This window comes from Eschrichtius robustus, chromosome 3, assembly GCF_028021215.1.
Source record: "Eschrichtius robustus isolate mEscRob2 chromosome 3, mEscRob2.pri, whole genome shotgun sequence".
In the NCBI taxonomy this organism is placed as follows: domain Eukaryota; kingdom Metazoa; phylum Chordata; class Mammalia; order Artiodactyla; family Eschrichtiidae; genus Eschrichtius; species Eschrichtius robustus.
The window spans coordinates 61171120-61187877 of record NC_090826.1 but is presented as its reverse complement, the minus strand read 5'-3'; the positions used below and the strand labels follow the sequence as shown (position 1 = coordinate 61187877).

General features: G+C 35.9%; 1 pseudogene; it reads left to right on the top strand.

Annotated features, from left to right (window-relative positions):
• Nucleotides 1–11265: 11265 nt before the first annotated feature.
• On the top strand, nucleotides 11266–15277 carry LOC137760592 (histone H2A.V-like; annotated as a pseudogene).
• The last annotated feature ends 1481 nt before the right edge of the window (nucleotides 15278–16758 follow it).

The window sequence follows — 16758 nt, the reverse complement described above, 5'->3', positions numbered from 1 at the left end:
GGCTTTTGTACTCTGATCTAGATGTTTTTCATTATGAGAGATAATGGAAAACTAAATTTAGCTCTTCCCAAAGCCCTCTGTTTCAGAGATTTATGTTACAAATAAATGAGTAAAGGGGAAATGAACCAGAAACGAATGGACGATATTTCCCTCAAATCAGACATGATTTTAAAAATTTAAGACAAAGGTGATTGGAGAAAAAAGAAAAAAAGCATCACCCTGAGTATAATACTTTTCAGAAACTTGTACCAGATAACTTGATAGCACAAAATCATTTAGATTCATCCATCCATCCCTGACAAACAATACATAAATGTAGCCTGTAATATCTTTCTTCTTTATTAGGCTTCAAGATATGTTCCTCCTTCAGTAAATACACATCCCTCCCTTCTAATCTAATCTCTCCAACTTTTTTCCCAATTGTACACTTCTTGTACTTAGCATCATGACATCTTCGTAAGCAGTATTACAGAGAAAATAAAAGTTTTTTAAAAGCCAGAGATTTTTTTCTTGCTTTGTAATTTTATTTCAACAGGAGTTCTGCACAAAAAGCTATGCATGAAGGTTAAATCAATATACCTAACTTTATTCTGACTCCAGCTTTCAGGTAAGAAAATGTATTTGTTCCCTAACATTTTTAAAAAATAACAATTACAATAAAAACAACTATTTATATTCACTGAAAATTATGTTAAAAATTATTCTCATCTTGGGAAAACACTTTTAGTGCAAACATGTTAATGAAACAAAAAAATGCTAACCCTATAATGATGGTGATGATTACACAGGATGTCAAAGACCAAGTTTCATATCCAAGCTCCTCTATACACTAGCTGTGTAACCCTCAACTAGTTACTTAAGTTCTGAGTCTCAGTGTCTTCATCTTTAAAATGCTGCTAGAAGGATTAAATTAAAATAGTATATGTGAAGCTCCTAATACAGAATCATCAATGAATGCTAGTCTCCTTTAGTATCAGTTAGAGATTTCTTGCAGTCATATGTAACAATTATCATGGTTTACCCAAGTAGGGGTTTATTTTTATCACATAACAAGAAGACTGGACACATAAAGTCCAAGGCTGGTGCAGTGCTTAAGAAAAGCATCCAAGACCCAGGCTCCTTGTGGATCTACCCACTTTAGCAAATGGCTTAATCCTTATGGACACAAGATGGCTGCTCTACTTCCAGACAACAGTTTGGATTCATATTAGCATAATATATCTTTACCCATCCCTTTACTTTTAATCTTTCTGTGCCATAATATTTAAAGTGAGTTTCTTGTAGACAGTACGGTTGGATTGATTCTTTTGAATTTATACCCAGAGGTAGGATGGTTGGATCGTATGATAATTCTATTTTTAGTTCTTTAAAGAACCTTCATACTGTTTTCCATACTGGCTGCACCAACTTACATTCACATCAATTGTGTACAAGCATTCCAATTTCTTCAAGTCCTTGCCAGCACTTATCTTTGTTTTTTTGGTTTTTTTATATAGCAGCCCTTCAGGCAGGTGTGAGGAGACATTCCAGTGTGGTTTTGTTTTGCATTTCCCTCATGATTAGTGATGTTGAGCATCATTTCATATAACTGTTGTCCAGTTCTATATCTTCTTTGGAAAAATGTCTATTCAATTCCCTTGCTCATTTTTTAATCAGGTTATTTGTGGGGGTTTTGTTTTTGGTTTTGTTTTGTTTGTTTTTTTTTGCTATTGAGTTGTAGGAGTTCCTTGTATATTCGGGTATTAACTTCTTATCAGATACTTTCTCCCCTTCCATAGTTTGCCTTTTTACTTTGTTGATTGTTCCCTGTGCTATGAAGAAGCATTTTAGTTTGATGTAGTCCCACTTTATTTTTGCTTTTGTTTCCTGTGGTTTTGATGTCATATCCAAGAAATCTTTGCCAAAACCAATGTTCCAAACTTGTCTCATATGTTTTCTTCTAAGAACTTTATAATTTCAGGTCTTACATTTAAATCTTTAATCGATTCTGAGTTGATTTTTGTGTATAGTGTAAGAGAAGGGTCCAACTTTATTCTTTTAGACGTGGATATACAGTTCTCTCAGCACCATTTGTTGATGATACTATCATTGTATATTCTTGACACTCTTGTCGAAGGTCAGTTGACCATAAATGCATGGATTTATTTCTGGGTTCTCTATTCTGTTCCTTTGGTCTATATGTTGTCTTTATGCCAGTACCATACTATTTTAGTTACTGTAGCTTTGTGATATATTTTGAAACGAGGACTGTGATGTCTCCAGCTTTGATCTTCTTAAGATTGCTTTGGCTATTTGAAGTTATTTGTGATTCCATATGAGTTTTAGGATTGTTTTTTCTATTTCTATAAAAAATACCATTGGCATTATGACAGGAATTACACTGAATCTGTAGATCACTTTGGGTAGTACAGACATTTTAACAATATTAAGCCTTTCAATTTGTGAACACAGAATGCCTTTCCATTTATTTGTCTTTAATTTTACTCAGCAGTGTTTTGTAGTTTTCAGTGTACAAGTTTTTCACCTCCTTGGTTAAGTTAATTTCTAAGTATTTTATTCTTTTTGATGTTATTATAAATGGATTGTTTCCTTAATTTTCCTTTTTGATAGTTTGTTGCTGGTGTATAAAATGAAACTTCTTTTTAATTGAAGTATATAGTTGATTTACAATATTGTGTTAGTTTCAGGTGTACAGCAAAGTGATTCAGTTATACGTATATATGTATATATCTCTATTCTTTTTTTTCTTTTCCACTATATAGTTCATTACAAGATACTGAATATAGTTCCCTGTGCTATACAGTAAATCTTGTTGTTTATCTATTTTAGAAACAAAACGTTTTGTTATGTTGATTTTTTACCCCGCAACTTTACTGAATTCATTTATTTGTTAATATCTTTTATTGTGGAGTCTTCAGGGTTTTCTACATATAAGATCATGTTATCTGCAAACAGAGATAATTTTACTTCTTCCCTTCTGATTTGGGTGATTTTCATATCTTTTTCTTGCCTAATAGCTCTGGCTAGTACTTCCAGTACTATATTGAATAGAAGAGGTGAGAGTGGACATCCTTGTCTCTTTCTGATTTTAGAGGAAAAGCTTTCAGTTCTTCACTGTTGCATATGATGTGGGCTTTCCATATATGAGCTTTACTAAATTGAAGTAAAATCCTTCCATGACAAGATTTTTGAGAGTTTTTATAATGAAAGGGTGTTGAATTATGTCAAATGATTTTTCTGCATCTACTGAGATGACCATGAGATATTTATCCTTCATTCTGTTAATATGGTGTATGAAATTAATTCATTTTCCTATTTTTTAAAAAAATATTTATTTATTTATTTGGCTGCACCAGGTCTTAGTTGTGGCATGCAGGATCTTTGTTGCTACATTTGGGATCTTTTTTTTTTTTTTGGTCTTATTTATTTATGATTAATTCACATGCACTATTTTTCATTTTATTTATTTTTTTAAACATCTTTATTGGAGTATAATTGCTTTACAATGGTGTGTTAGTTTCTGCTTATGTGGGATCTTTGTTGCAGCATGAGGGATCTTTAGTTGTGGCATGTGGAATCTTTTGTTGGGGCATGCAAACTCTTAATTGAAGCATGTGAGATTTAGTTCCCTGACCAGGGATCAAACCCAGGCCCCCTGCATTGGAAGTGTGGAGTCTTAGCCACTGGACCACCCGGGAAGCTCCTCATTTTCCTATGTTGAACCATTCTTTTATCCCAGGAATAAATCCCACTTGAGCATGGCATATGATCCTTTTAATGTGTTGCTGAATTCATTTTTCTAGTGTTTTGTTGAGAATTTTTGCATCTATGTTCATCAGGGATATTGGCCCGTAGTTTTCTTTTCTTGTGGTGTCCTTATTTGGCTTGGTATCAGGATAATGATGGCCTCATAAAATGAGTTTGGAAGTGTACTCTTTTCTTCCATTTTTTTGGAAGAGTAAGAAGAAGTGGTGTTTATTCTTTAAATGTTTAGTGTAATTCAACAGTTAAGACATCTGGCCCTGGACTTTTCTTTGTAGGATGTTTTTGATTACTGATTTATATAAACCTCCTTATTTGTTATAACTCTGTTCAGGTTTTCTATCTCGTCACAATTCAGTCTTGGTAGGTCGTCTACCTAGGTTGACAACTTCTAGGTTGGTTGTCTGCTTCTAGGAATTTACTCATTTCTTCTAGGTTATTCAATTTGTTGGTATATAATTGTGCATAATAGCCTCTTATGACCCTTTTTATATCTGTGACATCAATTGTAATGTCTCCTCTTTCATTTCTGACTTTACTTATTTGAATCTTCTCTTTTTTTCCTTAATTAGTATGGCTAAGGGTTTGCCAATTTTGTTTATCTTTTCCAAAAATCAACTCCTGGTTTCATCAATTTTCTATTTTTCCATTCTCTACTTCATTTATTTCTACTCTAATCTCTATTCCTTCCTTCTGATAACTTTAGGCTTAGTTTATTACTTTTCTACTTCTTTGAGGTGTAAGGTTGTATTGTTTATTTGAGGTATTTCTTCTCATTAATGTAAGAATTTATCACTATAAACCTCCCTCAGTACTGCTTTTGCTGCATCCCATAAGTTTTGGTATATTTTGTTTTCATTTTCATTTGTCTTAAGCTATTTTCCAATATCTAATTTCCTTTTTGATTTCTTCTTTGATCCAATGGATATTCAAGAGTGTGTTATTTAATTTCCACCTTTTTGTGAATTTTCCAATTTTCATTCTTAGTTTTTATTTTCATTCCATTGTAGTCAGAAAAGATACTTGGTAAAATTTCAATCTTCTTGAATTTGTTAAGACTTGTTTTGTGACCCAACATGTGATCTATCCTGGAATAAGTTGTGTGTGTGCTGGAAAAGAATGTGTATTCTGCTGTTGGTTGGAATGTTCTAGGTTCGATCCCTGGTCTGGGAAGATCCCACATGCCACGGAGCACCTAAGCCCATGTGACACAACTACTGAGGTTGCGCTCTAGAGCTGCAACTACTGAGCTTGTGTGCTGAAACTACTGAAGCCCACGTGCCTAGAGGCCGTGCTCTGCAACAAGAGAAGCCACCGCGATGAGAAGCCTGCCCACTGCAACGAAGAGTAGCCCCTGCGAGCCACCACTAGAAAAAGCCCACGTGCAGCAACAAAGACCCGACACAGCCAAAAAAAACCCAAAAAAATCCATAAATAAAAAAAAAAGAATAAGGCTTCTGTTAGTAAAGGAGAAGGGAGGGAGGGATATTGATTAGCTAACTAACTAATTTATAACTGAATGCTATGTAATACAGGTAAAATTTCTTTCATTGAATTTGAAAGAAGAAAATTATATATAAACATTTTACAAATAAAGCAACAATGGAAGGACCTACTTTTACACATAGTTCTTCACAAATGAATTTGCTCAGTGATTCAATTAAATATATGACTTATACAGTTAAACTTCAAAGAAATGTGGGTGACTCTAAAGGAATTAGACTGAATCAAAGAGAATTTTGGTAACTCTAGTCCTTGTTCCTTTTTGTTAATTCTTCAGTGTCTGTGACTGTTTACCAGATAAACAGTATCTTGTTCTAAATCCAAAGTCATAAACCCTGTCACTTGAGAGATAACATAAATTAGTAAAAAAAATTGGTAAAAATATTTTGATTACATATTAAAGATTACTGAATATTCTTCAAATCTAGAGAGATAGATGCTTTTTTCCATTTTTCTTGAAGTACACTAACCTTTGGATATATTTTTCATTTTCCCACTTTTAAGACATGGTATAGAGAAATAGTTCTCTACTGTGAGAAAACTAATAGTGCAAGCACAATTGATAAATTGATAATGCCGATGCTACTGGCATTGGCAACTAGAATTGGAAAGCCAACTGTGAGTGCTTGTGTCTGTGGTATATAGGAGAGAACCACCCTATGTAAAGGGGCTCCTACTACCCAGAGCTAGGCATTTATTACCACGCAGAAACTCAGATCCAGTGTTGCCAGATTATGTTTAGGATTCAGATATTTTATATGAAATTTCCTGAGTTTTAACTGTTACCTCAAAAAAAAAAAACCTTAAGAACAATGTACGAAATAGACGTATCAGATTTGGATTATGATCTATGAATTGGATGCTTCTGCTCTAGAGAAAATCCCAGAAATTTTGCAAAATGCCAGGTCACTGGAAAGCAGTACAAGACCATCAGATTTTGGACCTGGTGCAGAGAGAAAATAAAACCAGTAGGCCAGATTTGAGGGAGAAGGAAAATAGAGATCACGCATGATATGCCTTGATGTCATAAAGGTGTAATAGGTGCTTTAATTATATTTTGCAAAGACTCTTTGTATAGACTTCGGACCCATTTTAAATACTTTTCAAACAGTGATAGTAACCAATGCACTTCAATAAAAACAGGACTGGATAGAGTGGTTGTTACCAGTAAATGCTAATGAGGGTCAATAACTGTTTGGCAGACAAGGTACTAGGTCTTAACTTTTGATCTACAAAAGTCTCCAAGGCTATATATTAAATAGGAGCAAAAATCTTTGGAGGGATAAAAAAAGAAAACTGCAAATTGGATAAATAAAGTTTTAAACCAAATAGCAGGATGGTTTAAAAGACAGTCTTTGGAATTAAGCAGATCTGGTTTAAAAGCCAGGACTTGCCACTTAATAGTTCCGTGAAATTTAATAAGAGTTAATTTTTTTTTTAATTTACTTCTTTAAGCATCAATTTTCTCATCTGCAAAATCTCGCTAATGATAGTTCCTATTGTAAGGATTACTGTAATGCTTAGACTATATATGTAAAGCACTTAGCAAAGTACCTGGCACATATTAAAATCTTCAATACCTGATACATAGATTCTATGAGGATATGAATATCTTTTTATGTATATTTAAATATACAATATTCAAGAAAGCCACTACATGCAAGGCAATTCCGCCAGTTTTACCAGTTCAAATTACTTTTCCTTGAAGATTTGAAATATTTATACTATACTCATTCTGTAACACTTAGGTTAACCGCAGGGTATTAGTTTAATATTAAGTTTTCCCTGGTTACATCAGCATTTTTTTAACTTAAAAAGAAAAACATGTGCCCTAAAGAACAGCTTAAGTTCTACTGTGTTTTAACCACAATCTCATTTTTGCATGGAGTTAGCAAATCAGGGGTGTTTTTCTTTCAAGGAAAAGGTGAGAATTTGAGTGGCTGCATTTGACAAATGTGGTGTCAAATACCCACTGAAGCTTGGAAATCAATCGACCATGTTTCTCTCATGGAGCAATAAGAACAAGACAGAACATGCCTGTGATCACAGGTCTCCCCTTAGGGTTCTTTTGAGCATGGGAGAAAAGAGTACCACATTTGTCATCAGTTTTTGAAATCTCAGAAATTGCCTTTCAGTAGTAGACTCTGTTCCCTATAAAACTATCTTCTACATTTTTCCCAGCATCATGCAGGCAGGGACTACCTCTGTGTTGTATGCAATTATCATATTCTATCTTATACAGTAAGTGCTCACCAAGCATTTGTTGACTGAATGAAGCAGAGTCCCATCTTTTTATGTTGATAGTTCCCCTGGTAGACAAAAGTTGAAATGCTCAAAACAGCACTTAAAGTTTGCACCATTCGTTTGAACAATTAATTACTCATATTAGTTTTGAGTGAAATAAGCAAAGTCATTTCTTATGGTTCTTTTTCCCCACAACAATGAGCATATAATAGATGTTCAATAAATATCTACTAAACCAAACTTAATTTCTAATCTTTTCCATTTCCTTTTGACAACAACTAGCAAAGCCAAAGGATATATAGGTTGTTCCTGAAAATAAAATGACAATGTAATGAATTCATAAGACTGGAAATCCACAAACCATGAGAGCAGAGCTAATTTTAATAAAAGAGGCAGCGTATGTGTTTTGAGTTGAGAAAGAATAAAACATTCTTATTCTAGATTAACACTAATTTTTCCTTAACTATGAGGCATGTTGAAGAGAGAAGATAATGAGCCTATCTGGTTTAAAGTCCAAAATGATTGCATTAAATAAGGACATCAGGATATTCTGTGACTGCAAAGCTCATCGGGTTACCTATTACAGTATTCAGTGGTGACCTAGTTTGAGCAATTTGAACAAGGGAATTAAGGTTTCATAGAGGAGAAATCACAGCAATTCCAGTTACATAAATGTAACTAATTCAATAAAATACCATTTTTCCCCGAGAATTTATTAGCATATCAACTAGATGAAATAAGTCTATATACAGACAGTTCCCATTAGTAAGCTCTCTAATAATAAAACAGATGGCATCATTCTGGATAATGTAAAAGGCATGACTCTAAAAAGAACAGATGTGACTACAAAATATTAAAGTACAACTAAACAAAACCTGAACCCTGAAATTTTAGGAAAAACATTTTGTTAATTTATTAAGTACATCTCACCAATTCTTGTATATATGTCTGAAACATTCCATATATGCTTCAACTCACACTGAGTAGGAATTTAGTTTTTGCCACATATACTTTCTACTTCACTTCTCTGTGAGGACTGTGTAACTATATTTGTCTTAAATATGTAAATTTAAATTTGTATTTAAATTGTCTTAAATATTTTGCTTTGAATTTGTAGTGGGACTAACACATTTGAGAAAATGCATTAGGAAATTTATTCACTTCCTAAACCATGTGAATTCCAAAGGGAAAGTATTTTCTTATTTCTCAGAAGGTAAAGTAACATTAGAAAGTAAAGAAAGGGGGGCTTCCCTGGTGGCACAGTGGTTAAGAATCTGCCTGACAAATGCAGGTGACACGGGTTCAAGCCCTGGTCCGGGAAGATCCCACATGCCACGGAGCAACTAAGCCCGTGTGCCACAACTGCTGAGCCTGAGCTCTAGAGCCCGCGAGCCACAACAACTGAGCCCACTTGCCACAACTACTGAAGCCTGCGCACCTAGAGCCCGTGCTCTGCAACAAGAGAAGCCACCGCAATCAGAAGCCCTCACACCACAATGAAGAGTAGCCCCTGCTCTCCACAACTAGAGAAAGCCTGCGCGCAGCAATGAAGACCCAAAGCATCAAAAATAAATAAATAAATAAATTTATTAAAAAAAAAAAAAAGGCAGGCAGACATCTGTGTGATTAGATAACATGATAACAGAGACCAAAAGTTCACTGCAAAATTCTGAAATCCTCCTCTCTCCCTTCCTTGTCTCTATGCACATATCGCCTTTCCTTGTCTCTATGACAGAGCAATCATGAAACAATATTTCACGTACACCAAATGTTATAAATACTGCCTAAATCTTAATAAAGAAACAGCTTTTGCTTCTGTTGATCTCTGTTTGTTTCCTATTTCATTCATTTCTCTTTTTTTGCTTCCTTTCATCAATTTTTTTCAACTTTTTGAGCTGATACTTCAATAATTTGAACTATTTTCAAACTGAGCTATAAAAGAAGCTCCATGTACTTTATTTTTTTAGCAACTTCAATGAGCAGAACTTTCAATGTCACTCAATTCTAAAAATTTATTGTAATTTTAATTGTGATTTCCCCTTTGTCTCATGTAGTAGTCCTTTTTTAGTTTACAAATCTATGGAGCCTTCCTAAATAATTGTCTGTTCTTCACAGATGTAGAGAACAAACGTATGAACACCAAGGGGGGCAAGTGGCGGGGGTGTGGGTGGTGGCGGGATGAATTGGGAGACTGGGATTGAATATATATACTAGTTTGTATAAAATAGATAACGAATAAGAACCTGCTGTATAAAAAATTAAATAAAATTCAAAAAATAATAATTGTTTATTCTTGACTTCTAATTTAATGTACTGTGTTCAGAGGACTTGCTCTGACCTTCACTGAGACTTCTTTTGAGAACTACTATCTGTACCTAATGCCACTGTTTATAACTGTTTTATGTATCCTTAAAAAGAATGTATATTTTCTACTTTAGGGTACAGATCAAGGTATTATTTTTGTTCAAGATCATTACATTTTTATCTACTTGATCAATTTCTGATAATGGTTTGCTAAAAATCTCCCAGTACCTTTGTGAATTTATCAAATTTACCTTATAATTGTGTCAGTTTTATATTTTGAGACAATGCTGGGTACACAGAAGTTCATAATTTTTATATCTTCTTACTTAATTCTTCCTTTATTATTATGTAATAATCTTTATCTCTGCTTATGCTTTTTGCCTTAGTTTCTACTTTGTATGATTTTGCTTTGCCAACTTTTTTAAATTATAATTTTCTTGATATATATTTTAATTATCCCTTTATTTTCTATCTTTCTATGTGATTTTGTTTCGGATTTGGCTCTTGGATACATTATATATTAATAAATGGATTTTGTAATGTTTATCCAATCTAATTATGTCCTCAGTAGTGAAGATTAATCAATACACATTTATTTAATCTTCATATGTACTATCACACTGGTCATATTTCTAACATTTTCTTTTTTGTTTTCATTTTTTCTCTTTTGCTGCATTCTGTTGGATTGTTTTACATATAATAACAATAATGATGATGATGATAATAATAATAAATAAAATTTAGCGTTTAGTATAGGGTATATATTATAAGGGCTTTACATGTACAAATTCATTAAACCTTCACAACAACTCTATAAGAGAAAGACTCTTAAGATCCCCATCTTGCATTTGAGGAACTTGAGGCACTGAGAGGCTAAGTAACTTGCTCCAGGTCACACAGCCAGTAAGAGATGGAGCTAGATTTGAACTTAACAAGTCAAGTTCCAAAAATTACACTCTTAACCACCACACTGTCCTCTTCTTAACGTACCTTTTACAATGATTTTTAAATGACCTTGGTTTCAGAAAAAGATTTACACTTACATCTGTAAGAATTTCCAAACTATGAACATTTTAGAGAGTCTAACATCAACAATGGAAAATAAGCACAAACTTTCTGGAAAACTACTATAATGTTACTCTTCTATTCATTGCCTAAAATTGAGCAAGAGTGGAGGAGAATCACCACATGGCCTCATGATTCTTTTAAGTTGCATTTTCAAACTCCAAACCATTTACAAATTAAATTCATTCGAAGAAAAACTATTTTGACTTGTAGAATATAGAGCAAACGATGACCCAGGACTCTTTAGCCTAGGTTTTAAGAAGGTCTGGCAGCTTCCGCTTTATGCTCTTTGGACCCTAAGCTGGTATTTAAGAAGTTAAGTAACTAGAGAGAGAGGACCTGTGGAGTGGCCCTGAAGGATGCAATGCAATGTGGAACACAGCCCACATGAAGAAGCACAAGTGCCAGAGATGTGAGTGAAGAAGCCCTTCTCAATCTTCCAGTCCCCAGCCAGTCTAGGCATCGCAGCTGAGGGACATCATGGAGCTGAAACAAACCATCCCCATTCTGCCCTCTCCATCATGAGAAATATTTAAATGGTTGCTGTTTTGAGGCTACTCCACCTCTTTCATTTCAAAGTCTCACACTGGTACATATAATTGCTGAAGCCTATGTCACATGCCTGTGGTAGCTGTAAGGATGTCCACTGATCTCCATCCTGACTCCTCCATTAGGGGGCTGGGAAATAACATGGAAGTTTCTCTCGTATATGAAAAGAAAATGGCACCCATGAATAAGACAGATGGATACTACACATACCTAATAGTCATGATGTGGAAATGTGACCAACTAACCCTGGATCGTGGAGAGCAGGGACTTTAACTGCTGAATTCAGAAAGACCTGAAAAGAATCTAGCAGATGCATAGCAGACACAATGTGTTAAATAAATGACAGAATTATGAAATGCTGATCACATTCTGCATATCTCTTATTTCAACAGATATTAATATCTGTTTCATGGTGGGAAAAGAGTTTCGTATATATTTTTTCTTTTTGATGACTAGCATAATGTGGGGATGGGGGAAGCAGAAGTAGTAACAGCTTCTGAGGACTAGTAATGAAATTGTTTAAGTGAAAATGGACATAGAATAGTTAAGATAGCCTAATTAAAGACTCACAGACATAAAGAACAGACTTGTGGCTGCCAAGGGGGAAGGGGGTTGGGGGAGGGATAGACTGGGAGTTTGGGATTAGCAGATGCAAACTATTATATAGAGAAGGGATAAACAACAAGGTCCTACTGTATAGCACAGGGAACTATATTCAATATCCTGTAACAAACCACAATGGAAAAGAATATGAAAAAGAATATATACATATATATACACATATGTCATTTTGTTGTACACCAGAAAGTAACACAACATTGTAAATCAACTATACTTCAATAAAAAATAAAATTAAATATATATATAACCTAGTGAAGTTATTGAATTTCAAGGACAAAGAAATAATACTTCAGTCACTCAAGGAGAAAACATATGTGATAGTTAATTTTATATGTCATACTGACTGGGCTACAAGGTACCCAGACATTTGGTCAAATATTATTCTGGGTGTGGCTGTGAGAGTATTTCTGGGTGAGATTAGCATTTGAATTGGTAGACTGAGTAAAGCAGACTGTCCTCTCTAACGTCGCTGGGCCTCATCTAATCAACTGAAGACTTGAACAGACAAAAAACTGAGTAAAAGGGAACCTTACCTGCCTAACTGATTGAGCTGGGACATCAATCTTTCACCCTCAGACTAGAACTTGCACCAATTGGCTCTCCTGGTTTTCAGGCTTTTGGACTCAGACTGAAACTACACTACCAGCTCTCTTGGGTTGCCAGTTTGCCAACTGCAGACCTTGGGACCTCTCAGCCTCCATAAGCATGATTATATATATATATATATATATATATATATATATATATATATATATATATATATATATATATCTCTTATTGCTGTTTCTCTGGAGATCCCTGGCTAATACAAGTCACCTACAAGGAAAAAAAATCAAGCTAACCTCAGACAGCTCCGCAATATTCAGTGCTAAAAAATAATAGAGCAAGTTTCTGAAGGAAAGAAACCCAGTGTCTACAGAATCTTGACGAAGGTAACCCAAGAAGTTCATACACTACCAAATTCTACTTCAAACGTAAAAGTAATAAATATCTTCACATATGCAAGATCTCAGGAACACATATCTATAAGCCTTTTTCGGACAGAAAAATCTACTTGACAGTGAAATCCAATCAAGAGATGAATCAACATAAAGATTTTCTTAAATAGAGAAGCTGTGGTGAAACAAGTGATAGCAAGACTTGTGGTTACAGAACAGCACTGAAATGTCATAAACTTGAAAACATGAAAATGACAACTTACTTACCTAAAAAATTAGCAGGAGGAAGAAGGGATGGGAGTAAACATAAAAACACAAACTATTTTCATTTATCATGATAGCAAAATAATAGATAATATTAAAAAAATACATCATGAAAAAAATGGCTCCAAAGACTTCACTTTTTTCATAACCTTTTGTTGTTAACCTTAAAAGGATACTTTACAAAGTAATATCTCTTTTCATGGATAAACAGTCACTTAAATTTAGCAATTCTTTCAATTTCACCCGTTTCTTTTTCTTCCTTTAAAATTATGTGAATTTAATGTCAACTAAAATTTAAAATGTTTAATATAAAAATAGATGTAATCTTATTATTAAAAAATTATTTCTCTCTAATGTCTATATGGAAGTGTACATTGGAAAATACTAGAAAACTTTTTTTATATTTCTGAGAAAAAGAAAATTTGCCCTAAGAACATTACATTCCACCAAAATGTTTTCCACATTTAAATAGCAACAAACATTCTCAAGCATGAAAGAACCCAGGGAATATAACAAACTTGAGACTTTCCTGGGAAAAAAATGTATGCTCTAAATTGTGCCAATAAAATTAAACCAATAAAGAAATGAATGTAGAATTCGAATTATTTTTATTTTAATATAGTGAGAGCTGAAACCATCTTCATCCACACAGCTTACTGTCTATGTTCACACGACTTTATTATTCCCCTGTCCTCATCAATACAACTTTACTATTCCAGGAAACTCTTGCCCAGGAAGATAAAAATAACGTTTTTGTTCATTCCCAGAATTTTACAAAAGATTCATAAACTCTTCAATAAAAAACAGAAATGACAGTTTACACCCCCAGACTTTGGACCCATCACCTCAAAATCCACAAACTTTGAATTATTAGACTATGAATCTTACCCAATTCTAATCAAGCCCCTGCATTGGAAGTCCAGGCTTAAACAGGACTCCAAGACTCTCAGAAATACCCCAACTTTGTCCTCCTCCCTCTAAGATGCTAAGACACTGTCAATTCAGTGTTCCTCCTTACTGTGGTAAGAATAAATGCGGCTTTGTCTTCTCAATGAGTTGTTTGGGTGGTATTCTAGGGTAGCCAGCATTCAACAAAAATCATGACTAGAAAAGAAAAAACAACACAAGTCAAGGCAAGAAAGTAATGACAAGAAAATCCAAGCATACCTTAGAAACTAAGGATAGGAAGGAGGAGGGCTGGGGTGCATAAAAGCTGGAGACGAATAAGACCAAAATTCCTTAACAAAGGTCTGAGGTGGGTTCCACTTCCTTTTAAAAACAGGGTCTTGGAGAGAGCTGTTGCATTCCTTCCTGGGAGGCCGAGTGAACAAAGCCCAATCTAACACCTTTGCTTCTGTCTTAAGCAGTGTTCGTCAAGAGTGTGGCTCACGGACTGCCCACCTCAGAATCATCTGGAGTGTGTAACAGCAATGCTTTCCCCCAGACCCTACCAGCATCTCTACAAGGAGGCCTTGGAACTGGCATATTTAATACGCTCTGCGTATTAATAAACCTCACACCGAATTAGAGAATCCCTGAGCTAAAGGGTACAACTCATATCTAAATCACCCTTTCCAGGGGCCCCGGTGGCGGCCGCGGTCGGTGCAGCGGCGGCAGGGCGGGGTGTGGGGCGGGGCGGTGGCGTTGGGACCGAGGACGGGAGCGGCGGAGACGAAGCTGGGCAGGAAAGCGGGAAGGCCAAGGCTAAGGCAGCGTCTGCTTACAGAGAGCTGGGTTACAGTTTCCCGTGGGCTGCAGCCACAGACATTTGAAGACTCGCACCACGAGCCACATGGAAGAGCGGGTGCCGCTGCCGCAGTGCCCGGGACGCACTTCTCCAGGAGCTGGAGCCAGCAGGGGGCGCTTCCGACGATCTCAAAGTTACGCGGATCACTCCGCGCCACGTGCAGCGTGCGGTCCGCGGTGACGTGAGGTTGGACTCGCTTACCAAGGCTACCATAGCTGGCGATGGTGTGATCCCTCACATCCGCAACTCTCCGATTAAGGGACAGCAGAGAACTGCTTAGAGAGTTATTTTAACTGACATTCTTCCTCCCCCGTCATTGTACTGTAACTGGGTCAGAAGAAAAATAATGGGGCTATGTGGAATTTTTAAATACAGTTAAGTGGAAAAGCATAGACAGTTGCTTTCAGACTTGCTAAAAGAAGCATTTGTAGGTTCTTAGACTCGAAGTTTGATAAAAGTAGCTTTTGGGGGACTTCCCTGGTGGTCCAGTGGTTAAGACTTTGCCTTCCAAGGCAGGGGGGTGCAGGTTCCATCCCTGTTGGGGAAGCTAAGATCCCACACGCCTTGTGGCCAAAAAAAAAAAAGACATAAAACAGAAGCAATATTATAACAAATTCAATAAAGATTTTAAAAATGGTCCACATCCAAAAAATCTTTTTAAAACAAAGTACCTTTTCATGTGGCAACAGCTGTGTGTTCCTTGGCTAGGTTTCTCCCATGTGTTTTATACAAAAATGGAATTGATAAACCATACTTTTAAAACTACCCTTTCCAACTTTACCTTTTATTAAAACAGCTTTGTTTAATTAAAACAGCTGAGAGCTTCCTTGGTGGCACAGTGTTTAAGAATCCGCCTGCCAATGCGGGGGACACGGGTTCGAGCCCTGGTCCGGGAAGATCCCACATGCCGCGGAGCAACTAAGCCCGTGCGCCAAAACTACTGAGCCTGCACTCTAGAGCCCACAAGCCACAACTACTGAAGCCTGCGTGCCTAGAGCCAGTGCTCAGCAGCAAGAGAAGCCACAGCAATGAGAAGCCCACGCACCACAACGAAGAGTAGCCCCTGCTCACCGCAACTAGAGAAAGCCCCCACTCAGCAACAAAGACCCAACGCAGCCAAAATTAATTAATTAATTAATTAATTTTTAAAAAACATCTGAGACCTTTTGTATAGTATAGGTAGTGGTAAGGTAACCTTCAGCAAATCACATGGCCAAACTCTATCTCCCTTGATCCAGCTCCTTCTCAACTTCATATACTACAGCTCTCTTCCCCACCCCAACTAAGTGTTGACTGATTGATAAAAGCCACTTATGAGTAACTTTACAGCAACCTGACTTCTTTGCCATTCCTTTCATTTTTCAATTATTTGTTTAAAGTTTGTTTCTGGATAGTAATTTCTGTGAGTACAAGAAAAATTTGTCTTATACCCTGGCATTTTAAAGATAAAATTATTCATGACACTCATTAAAGAACAGTAAGGTAGAATTTATTCAGGAGAACTATCATGATAGGGCTAGGGACCACAGCAATGGGGTATCGTAGGGGAGGAGAGAGATTGAACACAACTCTGAATACGACAAGGAAAAAGTGGGAATTTATAGCAAAGGAGTGGGGTGCATGGGGGCAAGAGAGTCAGTAAATGAAAAATTACTAAAAGGAAATATCAGGGGTAAGGAGGATTCTGGCTAAACTGATCTAACAGGATTCTTGCTGAAGGCAGACCAGAGTGATCAGACATCACCTGGAGGATGATGGAGT